Here is a 26,541-nt window from a genome sequence, read left to right as displayed (position 1 = left end):
GCGGATCTGTATTTACTGTGGTATCAATATTGAGAATGAGTTTCATTTGATGTTTTTATTGTCCACTATATTATGAGTTGCCTCAAAGGTTATTTGATGATAGGTGTAAACACCTTGAGTTAATGTGGTTTAGTGATGCAGATAGATTAAAATGGACTTTTGATCCAGGGTATTTGCACTTGCAGAATATTTAGAGAAAGCTTGGATGAACGCACGAAAATAACATATATTGTGATGTATTTTGGCATCTGATGGTGTGCAGCACGGTGTAGTTTAGTAACCTTGGGAAGTGATTGTTATGTTCAATTGTTGTTTTTGGTGTTTTATAATCCCGTAAGGGATGGGTCGTCGGACATGACACGAAAATATTCATTCATTCATACAGCCTGTAACCACAAGAGCACACACAAAATAATTAAATACAGTAAATAAAACGTTAAATCACACGCTTTCCATATTTATATAATGGTAAATGGCTAAATGGTAAATGGTAAATGGCTGCATTTATATAACAGCTTTTATCCAAAGCGCTTTACAATTTGTTCCTCACATTTTAACCATTCACTCACACATTCACACACTGACGGCGGAGGCGACCATGCGAGGTGCCGACCTGCTCATCGGGAGCAATTAGGGGTTTTAAGTGTCTTGCTCAAGGACACTTCGTTGCACTGCCCTGGGAGGAGCGGGAATCGAACCGGGAACCTCCAGATTACGAGACGACTGCTCTACCTCCTGAGCCACTGTCGCTCAGTATAATATATAATATGTAATGTATAATATATATTATTTATATTATACATTTATATATTATATTTTGCCGCATCTCAAGTTTAAAGTTTTAGTTTTATTTGTCACATAATAAGGTACATGTACAATACAGTGAAATGCTTGGTTCTGTATGAGCCTCCTGATATTGTGATTCATACAGTAAAAAAAGACCAAACACTATACAAAATATACAATGTACAGAAATGCAACAATGAGGTAGAGATGTAGTGTAAATATTTGAGTAATAAATAGATAAAATATGGTGTAGTGTTAAAAAGTGTTTAAAGTGTCTAAAGTGCATGTTAAAGGTGAGCATGTGGATGTGTGTGCAATGAGTTTATCCATATCTGTCTGAATATACCTGCATATAATTCTTCTATATACCTTACTTATACACCTGCATATAACTCTTATATATATCATGTACAATAATGCTGTATATAATACTATATATATGTATTCTTACTTTATATATATATCCACATCTGTCTATATCTGTACATATCTGTAGATACTATATCTGTACATGTCCGTAGATACTATATCTATATCTGTACATATCTGTAGATAGTTACTATATATATCTGTACATATCCCTTACCTACTCTTACTAGTTACACTGCTGGCCAGTACGACTTACTACCATAGTATCTTCATACCTGAAACAATGTACATATTAATACTACAACTCTATATATACATCTGATTAGCACTATTACTCAGTAGTACTCATTTATTTTATGTCTAGTTTAATCCCCTGTACATTGTATATTACTATTGCACTTTACTGTTACATTTGCACTCTGGTTGGATGCCAGACTCCTTTTCGTTGTACTGTACTTGTGCTGCATGATGACAATACATTTGAATCTAATATTGTACATTTTTGTGTGTTTCCCATAAGAGATAGAATTCCCTGAAAGGATCATACAGTATAACACATGTGCCAAATAAACTCCATTCAACATTATTTCTTTAGCACATCGTATGAAAAAAAAGAAAAGTGAATGATATGATTTCCATTAGATTTGTGTGTTTTTTCCATAAGGGACAGAAAAACACAGACGTGGCCAAACTGACTGGATCCCGGCGCTGTCTGTTTTCCTGTCTGTCTGTCTGTCTGTCTGCCTGTCTGTCTTCCTGCCTGTCTGTCTCTCTGTCTGTCAGTCTGTCTCCCTGTCTCCCTGTCTCCCTGCCTGTCTGTCTGTCTGTCTGTCTGTCTGTCTGTCTGTCTGTCTGTCTGTCTGTCTGTCTGTCTGTCTGTCTGTCTGTCTGTCTGTCTGTCTGTCTTCCTGCCCCCGCCGGACTGATGCGTGGAGGACAAGCAGGTCCTCGTGGAAGAATGCTTTTCAGGGAGGCTTTGAATGACTAACGGGCGAACAGATCATTAAGATGGCCCCCACCTAATTACCAGCGGGTTGCCATGCACACTGGTAGTAAGAGGGGGGTGCGATATACTCTCTCGCCAGGAGGTGGCGCAGTGGACCCGGGCGACGAAGGCCTCTTTTGTCAGCCATGTGTACAGTTTGTGACCACTCTCTCTAACTACCTCAGGAGGATTTGTTTTACATGTGACCCAGCTAAACAACGTTCAACTGCCCCCTTTTCTCTCCCAGAGCAGGGCAAAAACATGGGATCTGAAATAGATTCGGCGGGTATTCCTCTCGGGAGTGAGTGAGTGAGTGTGTGTGTGTGTGTGTGTGTGTGTGTGTGTGTGTGTGTGTGTATCTTTGATATCTCCTGCGTGTGCCTCAACTCTTTTGCATATCTACACACACACACACACACACACACATACACACATATACACACACACACACACACACACTTTTATATGATTTGAGCGAAACAAATAACCGACAGACACACCCACCGGCAGCAGACGGTTAGGCACTTTTCTTAAACCTGGCAACAGGGAAGGCCTCCATTTTGTTCTTGGATCCTGTAGGAATCTATGTTGTTCTCGATCACTTCCTCCGTGATCTCCGTACCGATTATGTTAAGTCTGTTCCAAGTCTGAACCGGGCCGTTTGTTTTCAACACAGCGGTGCTATAAAGTGTTTGATTCTGGAAAGCCTGTGAGCCCGTATCCATTTTGGATAAAACTGTATTCACCACGTGCCATTGTGCAATATTGAGTGCAGACAATTACATCGTTTAGAATCGTCCACTTTATATAAGCACGGGTCTCAGCATAGAACATAACTTTATATAAGCACGGGTCTCAGCATAGAACATAACTTTATATAAGCACGGGTCTCAGCATAGAACATAACTTTATATAAGCACGGGTCTCAGCATAGAACATAACTTTATATAAGCACGGGTCTCAGCATAGAACATAACTTTATATAAGCAAGGGTCTCAGCATAGAACATAACTTTATATAAACACGGGTCTCAGAACATAACTTTATATAAACACGGGTCTCAGAACATAACTTTATATAAGCACGGGTCTCAGAACATAACTTTATATAAGCAAGGGTCTCAGCATAGAACATAACTTTATATAAGCAAGGGTCTCAGCATAGAACATAACTTTATATAAACACGGGTCTCAGAACATAACTTTATATAAACACAGGTCTCAGAACATAACTTTATATAAGCACAGGTCTCAGAACATAACTTTATATAAACACGGGTCTCAGCATAGAACATAACTTTATATAAACACGGGTCTCAGAACATAACTTTATATAAACACGGGTCTCAGAACATAACTTTATATAAACACGGGTCTCAGCATAGAACATAACTTTATATAAACACTGGTCTCAGAACATAACTTTATATAAACACGGGTCTCAGAACATAACTTTATATAAACACGGGTCTCAGAACATAACTTTATATAAACACGGGTCTCAGAACATAACTTTATATAAACACGGGTCTCAGAACATAACTTTATATAAACACGGGTCTCAGAACATAACTTTATATAAACACGGGTATCAGAACATAACTTTATATAAACATGGGTCTCAGAACATAACTTTATATAAACACGGGTCTCAGAACATAACTTTATATAAGCACGGGTCTCAGAACATAACTTTATATAAGCACGGGTCTCAGAACATAACTTTATATAAACACAGGTCTCAGAACATAACTTTATATAAGCACGGGTCTCAGAACATAACTTTATATAAACACGGGTCTCAGAACATAACTTTATATAAGCACGGGTCTCAGAACATAACTTTATATAAGCACGGGTCTCAGAACATAACTTTATATAAGCACGGGTCTCAGAACATAACTTTATATAAACACGGGTCTCAGAACATAACTTTATATAAACACGGGGCCTCAGAACATAACTTTATATAAGCACGGGTCTCAGAACATAACTTTATATAAACACGGGTCTCAGAACATAACTTTATATAAACACGGGTCTCAGAACATAACTTTATATAAACACGGGTCTCAGAACATAACTTTATATAAACACAGGTCTCAGAACATAACTTTATATAAACACAGGTCTCAGAACATAACTTTATATAAACACGGGTCTCAGAACATAACTTTATATAAACACGGGTCTCAGAACATAACTTTATATAAGCACGGGTCTCAGAACATAACTTTATATAAGCACGGGTCTCAGAACATAACTTTATATAAGCACGGGTCTCAGAACATAACTTTATATAAGCACGGGTCTCAGAACATAACTTTATATAAGCACGGGTCTCAGAACATAACTTTATATAAACACGGGTCTCAGAACATAACTTTATATAAACACGGGTCTCAGAACATAACTTTATATAAACACAGGTCTCAGAACATAACTTTATATAAACACGGGTCTCAGAACATAACTTTATATAAGCACGGGTCTCAGAACATAACTTTATATAAACACGGGTCTCAGAACATAACTTTATATAAGCACGGGTCTCAGAACATAACTTTATATAAACACGGGTCTCAGAACATAACTTTATATAAGCAGGGAGATTTTCGCTCCCTTGCCAACAGTCATGTTGTATAGGAGAATGTACACATGTATCACATGCTGGTGTTTAAAACAGTGGGTAACTTGTTTTGGAATAAGAAACACACGTTAAAAGTGTTGTGGGGTTTAAGATACAGAAGCACTTACTGTAAGGCAAGAGCAAGGAGCTCATTACACCAAAAAAAACTGCTTTGCATCATGTGAGCAAATACCTAACATTGATAGTACGAGCTCCTAGATGCAGCCTGGGACCACAGGGCTGAATGCCCTCCTTTGAGTCTTTAACCATAAACGTGAATTAGAATAGAAATATTGCATCTATGGAATATGAAGGGGGGGGGAATACATTTAGGCTCTCAATAATTTATTTAAGTGAACGCAAATAGTTGTTTTAAAAATACAAATATAAATGTTTTTGGACAGGTTTTATTTTTTTGTGTCTGTTTTTTTTTTACAGAGCTGCTTAATTTAAACAGTAAAACAAGTAAATGTGACACAATGGCCAAATAAATCTAAAACATCTGTTTTGTGTTTCCTGAAATTCATGACTCAATATTTAAAAACAAAAATGTTTAACATGATTGACAGACCTTTGACAGAACGGCTTTGAATTTGAAGGTCTGTTTTACTTTATTATAAAATATATCGTAATATCTAATAGTCAGTGAGCTTAACTTTAAAGCCAGTAGCTATTTTATAATTGGTCAAATGTTTTTGTTTCTTTACATCTTATGTTGTAGTGAAATTAGTGAAGTGAATTAATTAAATTAACCTTTCTAAAAAAATAACCATGTAACTGTTTTTAAATGTATTTTGGACAGCCTGTGTATTTGCAGCTGTAATCACAATCCAAATCACTGTGTGACGTGATACATCACCTAGAGGCCTACTTGACCTCTACTGTCTTTAATTATGAATGAACACAACACTGTAACTTACCATCTTTAGATAATAAAGTACTCAGCCTCTACTGTCTTTAATTATGAATGAACACAACACTGTAACTTACCATCTTTTAGATAATAAAGTACTCAACCTCTACTGTCTTTAATTATGAATGAACACAACACTGTAACGTACCATCTTTAGATAATAAAGTACTCAACCTCTACTGTCTTTAACTATGAATGAACACAACACTCTAACTCACCATCTTTAGATAATAAAGTACTCAACCTCTACTGTCTTTAACTATGAATTAACACAACACTCTAACTCACCATCTTTAGATAATAAAGTACTCAACCTCTACTGTCTTTAACTATGAATGAACACAACACTCTAACTCACCATCTTTAGATAATAAAGTACTCAACCTCTACTGTCTTTAACTATGAATGAACACAACACTCTAACTTAGCATCTTTAGATAATAAAGTACTCAACCTCTACTGTCTTTAACTATGAATTAACACAACACTCTAACTTACCATCTTTAGATAATAAAGTACTCAACCTCTACTGTCTTTAACTATGAATGAACACAACACTCTAACGTAGCATCTTTAGATAATAAAGTACTCAACCTCTACTGTCTTTAACTATGAATGAACACAACACTCTAACGTACGATATTTAGAAAATAAAGTACTCAACCTCTACTGTCTTTAACTAAGAATGAACACAACACTGTAACTTACCATCTTTAGATAATAAAGTACTCAACCTCTACTGTCTTTAACTATAAATGAACCCAACACTCTAACTCACCATCTTTAGATAATAAAGTACTCAACCTCTACTGTCTTTAACTATGAATTAACACAACACTCTAACTCACCATCTTTAGATAATAAAGTACTCAACCTCTACTGTCTTTAACTATGAATGAACACAACACTCTAACGTACGATATTTAAAAAATAAAGTACTCAACCTCTACTGTATTTAACTATGAATGAACACAACACTCTAACGTACGATATTTAGATAATAAAGTACTCAACCTCTACTGTATTTAACTGAATGAACACAACACTGTAACTTACCATCTTTAGATAATAAAGTACTCAACCTCTACTGTATTTAACTGAATGAACACAACAATGTAACTTACCATCTTTAGATAATAAAGTACTCAACCTCTACTGTATTTAACTGAATGAACACAACACTCTAACTTACCATCTTTAGAGAATAATGTCTTGACCTTCACACCCATGAACCCCTTTCAGAAGTATATTCTGCAACTTTCTAAAATACGGCTGGGAAAGAGAAAAAACTATTCTGCTCTTCTTTGTACTTAGTATTTACTTACTGTAGGGGTTATTTTACTTGGATACTTACTTGCTCAGTACTTACTTACTGCCTGAATACTGTAGATTTGCCCTCAGTCACTTTAGTGGCTGGCCACTGTAGATTTGCCCTATACTTAGCGCCTGGACACTGTAGATTTCCCCCCAGTACTCGGTACTCAGTTTGTCCACTTGCAATGTCGGGTGATCCCTGCTATAATATAGTTAAATCAGTGTATACTTCACTCTATAAAAGTACATTTAACACCAGCTAAGTACGTTTCAAATGCACCTCTTCAGAGTCAAACACACACACACACACAGGACAACGTTAGCTCATCCCATCATCGTATCAGAGCATCTGTTAAAATATGCCAGAGATTATGCAGCCTCGCGGCGGACGGGTTCGCACTCACAGTCAGAGGACGTGTTGGCAAGATGCAGGGAGGCTGGTGATGCTACAGGTTGCTGCTGGTGGTGGTGGTGGTGGTGATGGTGGTGGTGATTGGCTGATCAGGGGCCGGCGCTAGGCGATGCCGTCAGTCCTCTCAGCCCAAATCATCTGGTGTTCTGCCACAGTGACTGGAAACAGGAGCAGAAGACGACGATATTATTACTACAGAAGACAGTGGTATTATTACTACAGAAGATGATGGTGTTATTACTACAGAAGATGATGGTGTTATTACTACAGAAGATGATGGTGTTATTACTACAGAAGATGATGGTGTTATCACTACAGAACACTAGGAGCTGCCCAGCCTCCTCATCCACTCCTGTGTGGGTCTCTGGTCTGAACACCAAACCAAGGTTGGCACTTTACTGTTACATTTGCACTCTGGTTGGATGGAACTTCTTTTCGTTGCACTGTACTTGTGCTGTATCATGACAATACATTTTAATCTAATCTAATCTAATCTCAAGGTGAAAACACATAAATTTTTCAGGTCTGTCGATTAAAGTGGACTCATTGGTTGACAAAGTGCAGTAAGTGTCTTAGAGACGTGTCTTTAGTGGAGGACATAGACTGCCTCTCACGACACCACAGACTTTATTAATAGCACACGCCTACATTACAGGATACTATGCTTATATCGATAAAGATCTGTTGTTCTGCCACAGTGGGTGGAAGGCAAGTACGAGACAAATGATATTACAAAATACTGCCTCTTATCGCAGCGTCGGGGGGAAACCTCGTATCTCCAGGACGAAGACGGATGAAGGAAAAGTTTTTTTTTAGGTCGACTCCCGTGGATGTTCAAGGTCCTACACTGGGTTTTAAACGTCCTACACTGGGTTTTAAACATCCTACACTGGGTTTTAAACGTTAAACGTCCTACACTGGGTTATAAACGTCCTACACTGGGTTATAAATGTTCTACATTGGGTTTTAAACGTCCTACACTGGGTTTTAAACGTCCTACACTGGGTTTTAAACGTCCTACACTGGGTTGTAAACGTCCTACACTGGGTTTTAAACGTTAAACGTCCTACACTGGGTTATAAACGTCCTACACTGGGTTTTAAATGTCCTACACTGGGTTTTAAATTTCCTACACTGGGTTTTAAACGTCCTACACTGGGTTTGAAACGTCCTACACTGGGTTTGAAACGTCCTACACTGGGTTTTAAAGATTAAACGTCTTACACTGGGTTTTAAACGTCCTACACTGGGTTATAAACGTCCTACACTGGGTTGTAAACGTCTTACACTGGGTTGTAAACGTCCTACACTGGGTTTTAAAGATTAAACGTCTTACACTGGGTTTTAAACGTCCTACACTGGGTTATAAACGTCCTACACTGGGTTGTAAACGTCTTACACTGGGTTGTAAACGTCCTACACTGGGTTTTAAACGTCCTACACTGGGTTTGAAACGTCCTACACTGGGTTTTAAAGATTAAACGTCTTACACTGGGTTTTAAACGTCCTACACTGGGTTATAAACGTCCTACACTGGGTTGTAAACGTCCTACACTGGGTTGTAAACGTCCTACACTGGGTTTTAAACGTCCTACACTGGGTTTTAAACGTCCTACACTGGGTTTTAAACGTCCTACACTGGGTTGTAAACGTCCTACACTGGGTTTTAAACATCCTACACTGGGTTTTAAATGTCCTACACTGGGTTGTAAACGTCCTACACTGGGTTTTAAACATCCTACACTCGGTTTTAAATGTTCTACACTGGGTTTTAAATGTCCATTATAAACGGGTCTGATTGTCTCCTGGGTCGTGATATATATCAACACCACCAGGTAACTCATACTGTATGTGACTCCGATCTGTTTTTTTTTCACTGCATTGTGAGCAGCACAAATCACATGGAATCTGATCATTTCAATTCTTGATTTAGGCCATTTTCATATATATGTCCAGTAGAGAAGAACGGGAACAAAAACGAAATGTGGTCCTAAATCAGATACAGGTCTGATTTGTTTTCATTATCTGGCCTCCACTGCATTCAGTTTATAGATTAAACCATAAACTGTGACTTCAGTGTCCTCCATGTTTACGTCCATCTTCCTTATTGTTCATTTGCACATGCGGGTCAGTTCAGGAGCAGTGACCAGTTCACACTGGAATCTGATATCGGCCACATTTTTATGTTTTATAATTTTTTTTTGGTTTAAAAAAAAAATTCACGTACAGTTACTTACATTACAAAAAAACACATTGGGACAGGGGGGGGGGGGGGTTCCTCCAGTTCATCTATGCCATCATCCACACCATAAGCAAGCAAAAACAAAAACAAGCCAGAAGGAAAGCAAACCAAGACGGGCACTGTACAGTATTGCACATGCCTCGAGCCCATTCACATGTAGACATACATTTATGTATTTTTTCCTATCCTAGGTCTGTCCATACAATGGGGCATTGGGCCTTTAGAAGGATCCGAGAAATTTCAGCAGGAAAATAGTCTAATAGTGGGGCACATTGCACAGAGTCTTTCATGGGGTAGCACACCGAAGATCTCTCTATACCACATTTGTATAGATGGAGGCTTATCGGCCACATACAAAAAAAATAATAATAATAATGTGAACAGCCAAACAAAAATAAATCAGATCTGAGCAATAAATCTGAATTGAGCACTAAAGTGTGAACGTGGCCTATATATTCCTGTAGCCAAACAAGAACAAAATCAATCGTACTTCTACGAGCACAAAACTGCTCAGCTCATCCTCCTTATAACAAAGACACGTGCAGAGATATAAAACAAAAGGGGCGTGGTGTTTTTTCTCTCTCCAGACTTGACAGACTCTGATGGCTAATATATCCATTTCTAGATACGGTGTCACGACAGGAAGTGGAAAGACAGGTCGTCTGGCTGTCAGTGTCCTTGTTGTCTCAAAACACAAGGTGAACAGCGTGCGTCCATAATACAGGACAAGATCGATTAACTATAATATATCCATAATCATGTCTAGGGAACAGAAAACAAACATTAATAAACTGTACAACTGTCTACTATATTTCATATAATATACATATCTGTCTTCTATATATCATGTCATATACATATCTATCTTCTATATATCATATCATATACATATCTATCTTCTATATATCATGTCATATACATACCTATTTTCTATATATCATGTCATATGTGTGTGTGTGGATATGGTGCGTTTGTCTATGTCTGGGTCTTTTAATATGTCATGATGTGCTCTGTCCTTGTGTCCATGACTGTATTGTGACCTGTATCCCTATCGTATGTTCTATGTGCTTTTGTTGTGTTTTTATTCAAATGTTATTTATCTTGATTTTATTCTGTTTTTAATGCTAACCCTTTTTCACACAGGATTTTAGCCTGTACCTTCTGGCAGGGGGACTGCCAATGGAAATGTGCCTTTTGGCTCAAATTTGGTGCATTTACATCTGTAAAATGTTTTATTAATGTACGCTGTGTCCCTTGATCAAATAAAGTAAACCTAAACCTAAACCTATATCTATCTTCTATATATCATATCATATACATATCTATCTTCTATCTATCATGTCATATACATATCTATCTTCTATATATCATGTCATATACATATATATCTTCTACCAAGAGAAGTCAAACCTGAACTGACTCTGTCTGACTCTTAACCACCAAAACCTGCACGGACTGCAATGTATGACGTATATCATGTTAGGGTACTTTGTGTATACTGCACCTTGTGTATTCTGTTTACTTTCACTCTTACTCATAGTATATATTCATATTCAAATTCTTTATTGCCATATTTATTGTAATGTATAATATAACCGATAGGGCATACAGACCCTGTCCATTTATTTGTATAATCCCCCCCCCCCCCCCAGGGCTGCGCCCCGGACCGATGTAAAAATTGGCTGGGGGGGCGCATTATAAATGAAAATATCCTATCATATCATATCATATCATATATGCACCTTTGTTTACACTGTTTATTATCTCTCATATTTTGATATTCAGGTAACAAAAATGAGTTTACACTGTTTATTTTTTCTCATATTTTTATATTCAGATCAAATTTGATCGCCTATATTTATGTCTTTCTACTATTACCCTGCCCATACCTGTACCTCCCATCCCCCCTCCCCCACGCTGCTATGACGCCCCCAAATTCCCCCCAGAGGATCAATAAAGGAACATCTTATCTCCCCGTATGTTAATGAATGAATGGATGAATGAAAACTTTATTTAACAGATTGCAGAATGGGTACAATACAGTACGGCTCAATACACACAATTGTTAAGGGGATGCAGACCAGAGAAAGACGTTTGTCTCTTTTACATCAGGGTCCCCCATTTTCAATTCATCAAGCATTCATCAAGGCTAAGGCCACGTCGTGAGCCGACAGACAGTTGCTCTCTTACATGCTACTCTTTCCTTTGTCCGCTCCTTTACAACCCACTGTTTATCCATATTGATTTCCTCCATGTTGCCATTTCCTCTCCCCGCGAGATGCCGCTTCAGAATGTGCCGGCGGAGGCTGACCGCGCGGAGGGCTATGGTGTCGGTCGGCCGGCGGGCAGAGGGGCAACATGAGGAGACCAGCGGGAGGAGAGACGCGCTGTTGACACCAGAGCTTTCATGGCTGCTTTTTTATATATAGCGCTTTTATCCAAAGCGCTTTACAATTTGTTACTCACATTTTACCCATTCACTCACACGTTCACACACCGACGCCGGAGGCAACCATGCAAGGTGCCAACCTGCTCATCGGGAGCAATTAGGGGTTAAGTGTCTTGCTCAAGGACACATCGACACACTGCCCGGGAATCGAACCGGGAACCTCCGGATTGCCAGACGACTGCTCTACCTCCCGAGCCACTGCACCTTGTGTCTACTGCACCTCTACTGCACCTTGTGTATACTGCACCTTGTGTCTACTGCACCTCTACTGCACCTTGTGTCTACTGCACCTCTACTGCACCTCTACTGCACCTCTACTGCACCTTGTGTCTACTGCACCTTGTGTATACTGCACCTCTACTGCACCTCTACTGCACCTTGTGTGTACTGCACCTTGTGTTTACTGCACCTTGTGTCTACTGCAACTTGTGTATACTGCACCTTGTGTCTACTGCACCTCTACTGCACCTCTACTGCACCTTGTGTGTACTGCAACTTGTGTATACTGCACCTTGTGTCTACTGCACCTCTACTGCACCTCTACTGCACCTTGTGTTTACTGCACCTTGTGTCTACTGCAACTTGTGTATACTGCACCTTGTGTCTACTGCACCTCTACTGCACCTCTACTGCACCTTGTGTGTACTGCAACTTGTGTATACTGCAACTTGTGTATACTGCACCTTGTGTATATTGCACCTTGTGTTTACTGCACCTTGTGTATACTGCACCTAGTGTATACTGCACCTTGTATATACTGCACCTTGTGTATACTGCACCTTGTGTATACTGCACCTCTACTGCACCTCTACTGCACCTTGTGTATACTGCACCTCGTGTATACTGCACCTTGTGTATACTGCACCTTGTGTATACTGCACCTTGTGTATACTGCACCTCGTGTATACTGCACCTTGTGTATACTGCACCTTGTGTATACTGCACCTTGTGTATACTGCACCTTGTGTCTACTGCACCTCTACTGCACCTTGTGTCTACTGCACCTCTACTGCACCTCTACTGCACCTTGTGTCTACTGCACCTTGTGTATACTGCACCTTGTGTCTACTGCAACTTGTGTATACTGCACCTTGTGTATACTGCACCTCTACTGCACCTCTACTGCACCTCTACTGCACCTTGTGTATACTGCACCTTGTGTTTACTGCACCTTGTGTCTACTGCAACTTGTGTATACTGCACCTTGTGTATACTGCACCTTGTGTATACTGCACCTCGTGTGTACTGCACTTTGTGTATACTGCACCTTGTGTATACTGCACCTTGTGTATACTGCACCTTGTGTATACTGCACCTTGTGTATACTGCACCTTGTGTATACTGCACCGTGTGTATACTGCACCTTGTGTATACTGCACCTCGTGTATACTGCACCTAGTGTATACTGCACCGTGTGTATACTGCACCTTGTGTATACTGCACCTTGTGTATACTGCACCTTGTATCTACTGCACCTCATGTATACTGCACCTTGTGTATACTGCACCTTGTATCTACTGCACCTCGTGTCTACTGCACCTCGTGTCTACTGCACCTTGTATCTACTGCACCTTGTGTATACTGCACCTCGTGTGTACTGCACTTTGTGTATACTGCACCTTGTGTATACTGCACCTCGTGTATACTGCACCTTGTGTATACTGCACCTTGTGTATACTGCACCGTGTGTATACTGCACCGTGTGTATACTGCACCTCTACTGCACCTTGTGTATACTGCACCACGTGTCTACTGTATAAGTCAAGTCAAGTCATTTATTTATAAAGCACGTTTAAAAACTCAAGATCCAACCAAAGTGCTGTACAGTCAAAGCATAAAATTCATGGCAGACAGCGCTGCATGTGAGTGTGGAGACCCTGAGCAGACTGTTGACCACATCCTGACCATCTGCCCCCTATACAAACCACCCTCGGAAGCCAGCCTCTTTGATGTGGGACCAGAGTTAAGGGCATGGCTACAAGATACAGAGTTGGACCTCTGACGTTACACGAAAGAAGAAGATAAAATTCATAATACAGGGGAGCTCCAGTAGCTCACCGCGTACCTCGAGCGCTATTTCGGCGCCGGGGACAACCGTGCTCGTCACGGATCTGGGGTAGCAAGTTCGATTCCCGGACAAAGCCGTAACTTTCTCAGAGTGTCTTCCCCCAATCTACACCCCCATTCAACCTGTTTCTGTCGGTCACACTTGACCAGAGAAAAAGCGATAAACGCTAGAAGAGCCAGCGGAATGGCCAAAGTTTAAAAAAAAAAAAAATTCATAATACAAAAATACAAAAAGGCACAGCAGGACAAGACAGTACAGTCAGAGAATAGGACAACGGTAGGCCAACACACGGATAGAGTAGCACACAAAGTACAGTATAGCACACAGGGGATAGAAGAACACAAGACGAACAGATACAAGGGGGAAGGGGCAAGATAACATTGCATGGCAGTGTGTGAGTTAGGGTGTGGGAAAATCAGGGTTTATTGAAGGCTAGGGAGTACAAGTGAGTTTTTAGTCAGGACTTAAATGTCTCCATTCACATTCACATTTCTTTATTGCCTATTATGTATTGCAACGTATAGTAAAACTGATAGGGCATACAGACCCTCATCTGTGCCTTTGTTTACACTGTTTATTTTTTTCTCATTATTTCTATATTCAGAGTAGGGCTGGCTGGACGATACGGCCTCTAAATGATATCACGATATGTTTTTGCTCCATCACGATACACGATATATATTTGGATATTTTGATATTTCCTCTAAAGCACTTAAAAATGCTTGATTTAACCCTGATGGATACAGTCACGCCAATATGATGATATAACCCCCCCCCCCCCCCCCCCCCCCACCCCCCCTTTCCTCACTAATGGAACGGGTGTCGTGGATCACTCCCCTGTGAGCGTTTCCAGGGTTAGCGGCTATTGGCTAACGTTAGTTAGCTTAGCTTAGTTAACGGCTAACTTAGTTACCACCTCTCTAGGCGTGTGTGCGTGTATGTACGTGACGTAAATTGTGGGCGAGTGTGTGTGTCTGTGTGAGGGAGAGAGGAAAGTGCTGCGCTAAAGTAAGTCTCATCTCAGCCGCGCCGGCTTAGAAACTGACGTGAGGTTTTGTGCAGAACATCACGATGTCCACGATATGTTTAAAAAGTGTATCGTTAATGAATTGTACCCGATATTTATTTAACATCGTCATATTGCCCACCCCTAATTCAGAGTTAATTATATTGTTAACACTGTTTATCTTTCTCATATCTTTATATTCAGAGTTAATTATATTGTTTACACTGTTTATTTTTCTCTCTTTCTACTATTTCTACTATTACCGTGACCATACCTGTACCTCCCCTCCCCCCCAGGCTGCTATGAAGCCCAAACTTCCCCAAGGAACTATTAAACGGTAAATGGTGCATTTATATAGTGCTTTTACCCAAAGCGCTTTACAATTTGTTCCTCCCATTTTACCCATTCACTCACACATTCACACACCGACAGCGGAGGCAACCATTGCTCATCGAGAGCAATTAGGGGTTAAGTATCTTGCTCAAGGACACTTCAACACGCTGCCCGGGAGGAGCGGGAATCGAACCGGGAACCTCCGGAATCACCAGACGACTGCTCTACCTCCCGAGCCTCATCACGCCATCTTATCACATAGGCTACTAAACATTAAAAGCACAAATAAAACATGTTATGGCCATTATATCTGTAAAATACTGTACAGTATGTACAGTAGTTGTCATTGTATGTTATACGTCTGTTTGTTAAGACTTGCACTATGATGATACATGATCCTGTTGTATACTTTGAGCAAAGTGCAACCCAGGACCGTATTAAACTCAGGCCGTGGTGATGTGGACACATTTAACAGTCACATTAGACACTACAGGTGTGGTAGTGAAAGGGTTAAGGCCATCATCAGTGGCCTCATTTAACCCCTTGTTGAGGCAGCCTGAGGCCTGGACAGGAGCCTAGCGGCCAGATTGTGATGCTGCTTCTCTATGACTGATATCTCATTTGATAAAAGTAAGGATTTGATATCTTATACTATAATGATCAGGAGAGGATTTCTGAAGTTCAATTAGAAGTGACATGGGGTCGTGTCTTGTATAGCTATAGCTTAGATTAGATTAGGTTCAAATGTATTGCCATCATACAGCACGAGCACAGTACAACGAAAATAAATTTGGCATCCAACCAGGGAGCAAATGTAACAAACAGTAAGGTGCAATAGCAAGCAATGTACAGGTGATTCAACTGGATATAAAATATATCATTTAGTACTACTGAGTAATAGTGCTAATCAGATGTATGTACAGAGTTGTAGCATTAATATGTACAGTGAATCAGTGATACAGGTATAAAGACACTGTGGTAGTAAGTCATGCTGGCCAGCAGCATAACTAGTAAGAGTAGGTAAGGGATATGTACACAGATAGATATAATATCTAGTATCTACAGATATGTATAGATATACGTAGATATAGTATCTACAGATATGTAAAAAGGATTATATGCAGGTATGTGCAGACAGATGTGTGTATATATATATATATACGGTAAGAATGAATATATATATATATATATATATATATATATATATATATATATATATATATATATATATATATATATATATATATATTAGTGCTGTCAGGCGATTAAAAAAATGTATCTAATTAATTACAGGATTTGTAATTAATTAATCTAATTAATCGCATTTTAATCGCATAACCATTTTATGCCTGATATTCTATATTCTATAATCATATTTCAAATTGCATGTGTCCGGATGGCAGAATTCAGTACTGTATCTACAAAACCTTCTGTTTAATCATCTTCCATCTATTAATTTGCTTAGATTTTTCAGGTCTGGTCAATTTGAGCATGGTGTTATTCACAGTCAAAGATAAAAAAAAATTTTTATTGATATTCTCATTTGGTTCATTACAATTTACTCAGCCTAGTAACAGACACAGTATTTCTGACACTGGGAATACATTCCCTGAGATCCATAGATGTCCCTAGAATCATATACCAAGAACATGCAAATGGACCATATAAAAAAAAGTCTGTAATGTGTATTCTACGTTCTTATGGAATGAATGAGATAAAAAAAAATGTTATTTAAAAAAAAAAAAAAAAAAAAAAATTGTAATTAATTTTGAGTTAATTTTCATAACGCGATAATTTGCTGTGTAATTAATTAATCTAATTAACGCGATAAACTGACAGCCCTAATATATATATATATAATATATATATATATATATATATATATATATATATATATATATATATATATATATATATATATATATATATATATATATATATATATATATATATATATATATATATATACAGTATATGCAGCATTGTTGTAAATACAGAGTTATATGCAGGTGTATCTCCTCACAGACACAGAATCACGTTGGGAACACACACGTTAACTTGCTGTTTATCTCCCCATGACATTTAAGATAACAAGATCCCAGATGTTGCCTACAATAACATCCTTTGGGATTCAAACTAACGTAATGTACAGAAGTGCTCACATGATCCACGGCGCCTATAGATCAACATTTCGTTCCAGGGGGCCTAGCTTTGGTCAACACATTTCAAATATTAACTATCCTGTATTATTATAGTTACAGGTAAGAAGGATATATAAATGTTTTGACCCCGATTATTTCTTACCTGTTTTGGGGAGGGGGTTGTCTTTCATATTACACACACACACACACACACACACACACACACACACACACACACACACACACACACACGCACGCACGCACGCACGCACGCACACACACACACAGGTCAGAGGCCTACTTAGGGCTGACCTTTGTTTCAACAACACCATCATATAATTACATACTTACTGACTTACTGACTTACTAACTTACTGACTTACTGACTTACTGACTTACTAACTTACTAACTTACTAACTTACTGACTTACTGACTTACTGACTTGCTGACTTGCTGACTTACTGACTTACTAAATTACTGACTTACTATCCTGACCTGACCTGTCATCAGTCATCGTTCCATCATTGTCAACCAGGCATCCAAACACACAAATTAAATGTTCTTATGGTCTATTTTGGCCTTGAAGATGGTTCGGGCAGGAAGGCAAATTGTATGAATAAGAGCAGGACATGGAGCTCTGAACTTCATCCAGATTTGTCCCTAAATGCATTTGGTAAATGTCACGACTTTTAACTTTGATCTTGTATGAAAATGGTCCTTCTATATATAGGAATCTCAGTCAACTTTAATGTCTCAAGAAAGACCTTTTTGTTTGGCGTCTCATTTACTAGTTACGCTCATTTACTAGTTTCCACTGTACATATTATACTACATCTATATTATCTGTACATATCCCTTACCTACTCTTACTAGTTACACTGCTGGCCAGTATGACTTACGACTATAGTGTCTTCATATTTGTATCACTGTACATATTAATACTACAACTCTGTACATACATCTGATTAGCACTATTAGTCAGTAGTACTCATTTGTGCAATCATGTGTGCAACAAACTGCTGCAGTCTTTTTTACCAGTCTGTTGTGGCTAGGGATGCCCCCCGGACCCCGGTTTTAAACGGGAACCGGTACTATATTAGAAAATACCGGAGTATTTATAAGCTCTGACGTCCTCGGTACTGCTATCGATACTCTAGAGAAATTATTATTATTATTATTATTATTTAAAAGTTGCGAACGATCCTCTCTGTCTCTGCACGAGAAGCGAGCCGCAGCCAGCGAGTCAATTATTACACACACACACTCCTCGCGAGTCGCTCGCTAGTGCTACACATAGACATCCGGGTACTACATACGGGTACTCCTTAATGAAAGTGCCCCGACGCCCCGTGCTATAGCGCTCTGCACACAGACAGCAGCTCTGCATGCACTGAGTCGTGATCATGGCGGATAGAGCGAAGCGTTCTAAAGTATGGATATACTTTACAAGGGTCAATGCCGACAATGCACGTTGCCACAAGTGCAACAAAACATTTGCCAGTAAGGGTGGCAATACGAGCAAATCAATTTATCAAAACATCTGTTGGCAAAACATGATATTAGTGTGCAGAAATGCGCGTATTCGACTGCCTTGCGCGCAGTGTTCCATCTGCATCCACTGTCTGCAGCCGTAACCGTAAGCCAAGATACGGAGTTGCCTAGGCTAATAACGAATTATTACAAATAGGCTAATAAACAAAACAATTGTTTAGCTACAAATACTACAATCTAAACTTTTTATAGATCGTCAAGCTGAGGCGTCAGCCACTATGTCCCAGGCCAGTGAGCCCAGGGCCACCACACATCCTTCCCTCTACCTCCCTCCACCACCCAAAGTCCTTTCTCCCTAGCAGCTAGAGGAAGGATGACAGAGGATAGGGTGAACCAGTGTCACAGTTCTGTTAGCCTTTTGCATTTGTTGTTTATTATAAAAAGTCTATAATTCAGAGTCAGACACATTTAAAACATTGTTGCTGCTGTTGCTGAAGAAATTATATTAATTTATTATATTTATTTATAAAGTTATATAAAAGAACATTGCTGCTGCTGTTGCTGAAGAAATTATATTTATTTATAATACTTATTTATAAAGTTGTATTTATAAATAATAAAGCAATGTTGATTCTGTTCTTAATTAATTGTCTTTTTTTCTTGCAAAAAAAGAACCAAAAAGAACCGATAAGAGTATCGATAAAGTACCGAACCGTTAAGCAGTATCGATAAGAGTAGTAGTATCGATAAAATCCTAACGATACCCATCCCTAGTTGTGGCCAGCATCCTCTTCTATGCTGTGGCATGCTGGGGAGGCTACTCAAGGGACACCAACAAGCTCAACAAGCTGGTGAGGAAGGCTAGCTCCGTGGTGGGAGTCGAGCTACCTAGACTTGAGGTGATGGTAGAGAGGGGGGTGATAAGGAAGCTGGCTGCCATCATGGAGAACCCCTACCACCCCCTCTACGACGAGCTAGTCAAGATGAGAAGCTCGTTCAGCCACAGACTCATTCCCCCCCGACACTCAACTAACCGCCTCGGACAGTCCTTCATACCAGCGGCCATCAGGCTCCACAACAGTGGGCAGCGACTAGCAGCCTCCAGGCTCCACAACAGGGGGCAGCGACAGCGACTGCTACCAGACATTGACCTGGGACTTATAGGAACCCAAGGAGGACAACCTACACTACCTTAGGCTTACTGCACCCTATGGATACTGTGATACTGTGATACTGTGAATAATGTATATTTCAGTGGATACCGTGATACTGTGAATAATGTATACTCAGTAGATAGTAAATTATAACACTACCTCATGCATACTGCACCTTATGTGACACTGTGAATAATGTGAATATTCCTCAGCTAGTCAGATAGTAAATTATATTGACCATATTGATCAAATTGTTTACACTGCCTGTGTTGTTTTTTTACTACCTGTATACTGTGTTGTTTTACTACCTGTACCCCCCCCCCCTCCCCCCCCATGCTGCTATGATGCCTGAATTTCCCCAAGGGGATCAATAAAGGAATATCTTATCTTATATATTGTATACCCAGTTTAATCACCTGTACATTGTATATTACTATTGCACTTTACTGTTACATTTGCACTCTGGTTGGATGCCAACCTCTTTTCATTGTACTGTAGTCTGTACTTGTGCTGTATGATGACAATACATTTGAATTAGTGCTGTCAGGCGATTAAAAAACCATTTTAGGCCTGATATTCTATATTCTATAATCAAATTGCATGTGTCCGGATGGCAGAATTCAGTACTGTATCTACAAAACCTTCTGTTTAATCATCTTCCATTTATTCATTTGCTTAGATTTTTCAGGTCTGGTCAATTTTAGCATGGTGTTATTCACAGTCAAAGATAAAAAAAAATTTAAATAAAATTGAATTGATATTCGTATTTGGTTCATTACAATTTACTCAAGCCTAGTAACAGACACAGTATTTCTGACACTGGGAATACATTCCCTGAGATCCATAGATGTCCCTAGAATCAGATACCAAGAACATGCAAATGGACCATTTAAAAAAAAGTCTGTAAATGTTTATTCTACGTTCTTATGGAATGAATGAGATTTTTAAAAAAATATATAAAATTGAAAAAATGGAAATACAAAATAATTTTTTTTTAAATTAATTTTTAGTTCATTTTCATAACACGATCATTTGCTCTGTAATTAATTAATCTAATGAATGCGATAAACTGACAGCCCTAATTTGAATCTAAACTAATCTTAATCTCAACCTATATAATCACTTTTTATAATGATAATCATCTCTCCTCCATGATCTCCTCCACTCACATCCACACAATCTGAATGTCAAAGTGACTGAAGTATCTGAGTATTTTCTCTTCACACACTGGAGTTGTAACAGGAATATAAACGCACCTCAGATGTTAGCCTGGTGTTTTGGTGTTGGCGTAATGTTTGGTGTAATGTATTTTCTTTATTTGAAGAAACATTTTCAGACTCATTTTCAGACTGATTTACAGACTGATTTACTGACTCATTTACAGACTTATTTAAAGACTAATTTAAAAACTCATTTACACTAATTTACAGACTCATTTAAATACTCATTTACAGATTCCTTTAAAGACTAATTTACAGACTCATTTTCAGACAAATCTTCAGACTCATTTACACTCATTTAAAGACTAATTTACAGACTAATTTAAATACTAATTGAAAGACATTTTTATTTTCAGCGCTGGTGAATCGCCCGAAAAACATGCCGGTTTACCAACCTCTTTTCGGTTATTGGTAAACTGGTGAAAGATAATGTGAGGCGTGGATTCTGTACGGAGACCAGGATGACTTGGGAGCCACGAGTCAGAAGCGCTGGTCTCGTCCTCTTAAAGGGTTTCCATGGCAGGCAGAGAGTGAACCTTCGCTGTGGACATGAACTCCTCTTGACCCCCAATCGACCTCAAGTGCAAATCCAGGTTCACACGGTAACAGAGCCACAGCCTCCCAGACAGTAGAACCACAGAGCTGCCCGTCTGTTCACATAACGCCCGGCCTCTGTCCAGACTCACACCACGTATCACTGCTCTCTATACTACACCCGGCCTCTGTCCTAATACCAATAAGGATGTAAAATGTAATAATATTAAAAACAAGAATACAATAGAATAAAGAATAAAATACGGTCCGGGATATACATTCTGGTATGTACATATACATTCTAAAATTGTAAATATAAACTATACAGCCAAAAATATACAGACATATACAGTCAAATATACAGTAATAAGTGTAAGAATGTAAAATGTAAAGTGTCCAGGAAGATTGTGAGAAGTGTAAAAATGTTAAAGGCTGCTTACTAAGTGTACTATATAGAGCTGGGCTACTTACTAAGTGCACTGTATAGAGCTACTTACTAAGTGTACTATATAGAGCTGCTTACTAAGTGTACTATATAGAGCTACTTACTAAGTGTACTATATAGAGCTGGGCTACTTACTAAGTGTACTATATAGAGCTGCTTACTAAGTGTACTATATAGAGCTACTTACTAAGTGTACTATATAGAGCTGGGCTACTTACTAAGTGTACTATATAGAGCTGCTTACTAAGTGTACTATATAGAGCTACTTACTAAGTGTACTATATAGAGCTGGGCTACTTACTAAGTGTACTATATAGAGCTACTTACTAAGTGTACGATATAGAGCTGGGCTACTTACTAAGTGCACTGTATAGAGCTACTTACTAAGTGTACTATATAGAGCTGCTTACTAAGTGTACTATATAGAGCTACTTACTAAGTGTACTATATAGAGCTGGGCTACTTACTAAGTGTACTATATAGAGCTGGGCTACTTACTAAGTGTACTATATAGAGCTACTTACTAAGTGTACTATATAGAGCTGGGCTACTTACTAAGTGTACTATATAGAGCTGGGCTACTTACTAAGTGTACTATATAGAGCTACTTACTAAGTGTACTATATAGAGCTGGGCTACTTACTAAGTGTACTATATAGAGCTGGGCTACTTACTAAGTGTACTATATAGAGCTGGGCTACTTACTAAAGTGTACTATATAGAGCTACTTACTAAGTGTACTATATAGAGCTGGGCTACTTACTAAGTGTACTATATAGAGCTGCTTACTAAGTGCACTATATAGAGCTACTTACTAAGTGTACTATATAGAGCTGGGTTCAAGTTCAAGTTCAAGTTCAAGTTCTTTAATAGTTGTCATACAGAAGTACAGAATACTTTCATACAAAATGCTTCTTACTGTTACGCTCCAGAGACTGTGCTAGACAAGATAGTATCAAATAACATAATATAGCATGCAATTTAGAAGAAGAAAAATGAGGTCACAGTGTTCGGTATAGACATATGTACAATGTTCTGAGTTACCATATAATATACAATACTATGCAGTGTACTAATGTACAGTACTATCTAGTGCAAAGCAGAAATGGGATGAGGTACAATTTTAGGTACAATTTACAGTAAGGTGTACGAGTTGTAGTGCAATCCTTCATCAATAAATATAAAGTGTGGGGAGTGGGTGCTACAGTGTGTTTGTTTAAAGTGGGTGTGTGCTATAAAGTGTGTGGAGTGGGTGCTACAGTGTGTTTGTTTAAAGTGAGTGTGTGCGTGTGGATGTGTGTGCTATGTGCGTTTGGTGGTTGTTGTTGTGTAGTGTTCATTCATTGTTCGTTTAGCAGCCTCATGGCCTGGGGATAGAAGCTTCTTCTGAGTCTTTCTGTGCTCGCCTTGAGACTCCGGTATCGCTTGCCTGACCGCAGCAGTTCAAAGAGGCAGTTGTTCGGGTGACTGGAGTCTTTAATGATTCTCTTAGCCTTGCCCTTGCAACGCTTGTTGTAAATGTTCTGGAGGGTGGGGAGCCCCCCTCCAATTGTGCGTTCGGCTGAACGTGTCACTCTTTGTAGTCTGCTTCGGTCTTGTGCAGTGCTATTCCCAAACCAGGAGGTGATGTTGCCGGTCAAGATGCTCTCTATTGTACATGAGTAGAAGTTCTTAAGGATCTTCTGACTGACTTGGAACTTCCTTAGGCGCCTGAGGAAGTAGAGGCGTTGTCGTGCCTTCTTCACAACACTGTCAATGTGTGTGGTCCATGTCAAGTCCTCGGATATGTAGGCTCCGAGGTACTTAAAGCTGTTGACTCTCTCAACCGGTGCCCCGTCGATGCTGAGGGGGCTGTAGTCCTTGACCCCCGACCTCCTGAAGTCCACAATCATCTCCTTTGTTTTGCTGACGTTCAGGGAGAGGCTGTCGCCAGGACCTTGACCTCTTCCAGGTAGGCCCTCTCGTCGTTGGCAGAGATCAGGCCCACCACCACTGTGTCGTCAGCAAATTTGACGATTGTATTGCTACTCCGCTGAGCCACACAGTCGTGTGTGTACAGGGAGTAGAGGAGGGGACTCAGAACACAGCCCTGGGGGGCCCCTATGTTGAGGGTGATGGATGAGGAGGTGCAGTTGCCTGCTCTCACCACCTGGGGTCTGCCAGTCAGGAAGTCCAAGACCCACTGGCAGAGGTCATAGCCCAAGCCCAGGGCTACTTACTAAGTGTACTATATAGAGCTGGGCTACTTACTAAGTGTACTATATAGAGCTACTTACTAAGTGTACTATATAGAGCTACTTACTAAGTGTACTATATAGAGCTACTTACTAAGTGTACTATATAGAGCTACTTACTAAGTGTACTATATAGAGCTACTTACTAAGTGTACTATATAGAGCTGCTTACTAAGTGTACTATATAGAGCTACTTACTAAAGTGTACTATATAGAGCTGGGCTACTTACTAAGTGTACTATATAGAGCTACTTACTAAGTGTACTATATAGAGCTACTTACTAAGTGTACTATATAGAGCTACTTACTAAGTGTACTATATAGAGCTACTTACTAAGTGTACTATATAGAGCTACTTACTAAGTGTACTATATAGAGCTGGGCTACTTACTAAGTGTACTATATAGAGCTACTTACTAAGTGTACTATATAGAGCTACTTACTAAGTGTACTATATAGAGCTACTTACTAAGTGTACTATATAGAGCTACTTACTAAGTGTACTATATAGAGCTACTTACTAAGTGTACTATATAGAGCTACTTACTAAGTGTACTATATAGAGCTACTTACTAAGTGTACTATATAGAGCTACTTACTAAGTGTACTATATAGAGCTACTTACTAAGTGTACTATATAGAGCTGCTTACTAAGTGTACTATATAGAGCTACTTACTAAAGTGTACTATATAGAGCTGGGCTACTTACTAAGTGTACTATATAGAGCTACTTACTAAGTGTACTATATAGAGCTACTTACTAAGTGTACTATATAGAGCTACTTACTAAGTGTACTATATAGAGCTACTTACTAAGTGTACTATATAGAGCTACTTACTAAGTGTACTATATAGAGCTACTTACTAAGTGTACTATATAGAGCTGGGCTACTTACTAAGTGTACTATATAGAGCTACTTACTAAGTGTACTATATAGAGCTACTTACTAAGTGTACTATATAGAGCTACTTACTAAGTGTACTATATAGAGCTACTTACTAAGTGTACTATATAGAGCTGGGCTACTTACTAAGTGCACTGTATAGGCTACTTACTAAGAACAGACAGATATATAACATAACATTAGGGTGTTAGGGCCACGTCACAAATGAGGACACAAGGTCAAAGTGAAGACTCCATGAAAACAGGACTCATGTAGCACCTCAGTTCACTTCCATGATGTTGTTTCTACCTGTGACATTTCAACATGTTTATACTTGTTTGTTGTTTGTCGTGTGAGAATCCCCAAGGGGATCAATAAAGGAATATCTTATCTTATCTTATCTTATGTTGCCTACTGTATGTCTGTTTTATTATGTGGATGTTTTCGGTTAGAGCGTTCAGCGAGTCGCCTGCAAGGTTTTCACTTCTGCTGGATTTAGGTTTTGACACGAATTTAAGAAATATCTAGTGAATAATGTAGAGATCATCTGCATCTAGAACATCCTGCTCCACATTCAACCCTGTGAACCTGCAGCTGTAACATAACATGGAAATGTTAAAATAAAACATTTTAAATAAACCTAACCTTCTTACTGTCTTCTACTATCATACTATCATTCCACTAATTCCTCTTCCTTGTCTACTACCTGCTATACAAATATGTCTCTACTACTATGCACTCAACACTGCAGCACCCACGTTTCAGCACTGTTTGATGAACATTGTTACTCAGGTGATAGAGTTGTACCCTTCCTGCTGACTTGTCGTACAGAACTTGTAAGTCGCTTTGGATAAAAGCGTTCAGCTAAATGACTAAATGTAAATGTAAACAAGACTGTCTCTCAGAGGCTGCGGTTCTAAAGCTAGAGGAGG

General features: G+C 39.1%; 1 protein-coding gene across 1 annotated transcript in view; it reads right to left on the bottom strand.

Moving 5' to 3' along the window:
- Nucleotides 1-26,541, bottom strand: part of zbtb20 (zinc finger and BTB domain containing 20) — a 151,601-nt gene that overhangs the window by 19,476 nt on the left and 105,584 nt on the right. Inside the window, exon 2 of the mRNA XM_084319718.1 lies at nucleotides 7,400-7,565. The gene's annotated coding sequence lies outside the window, so the exon portion shown is untranslated. The remainder of the gene's footprint in view (nucleotides 1-7,399; nucleotides 7,566-26,541) is intronic.

This window comes from Notolepis coatsorum, assembly GCF_963971535.1.
Source record: "Notolepis coatsorum genome assembly, chromosome: 8".
NCBI classification, from domain to species: Eukaryota; Metazoa; Chordata; class Actinopteri; order Aulopiformes; family Paralepididae; genus Notolepis; species Notolepis coatsorum.
This window is presented reverse-complemented; position numbering and strand designations above follow the sequence as displayed.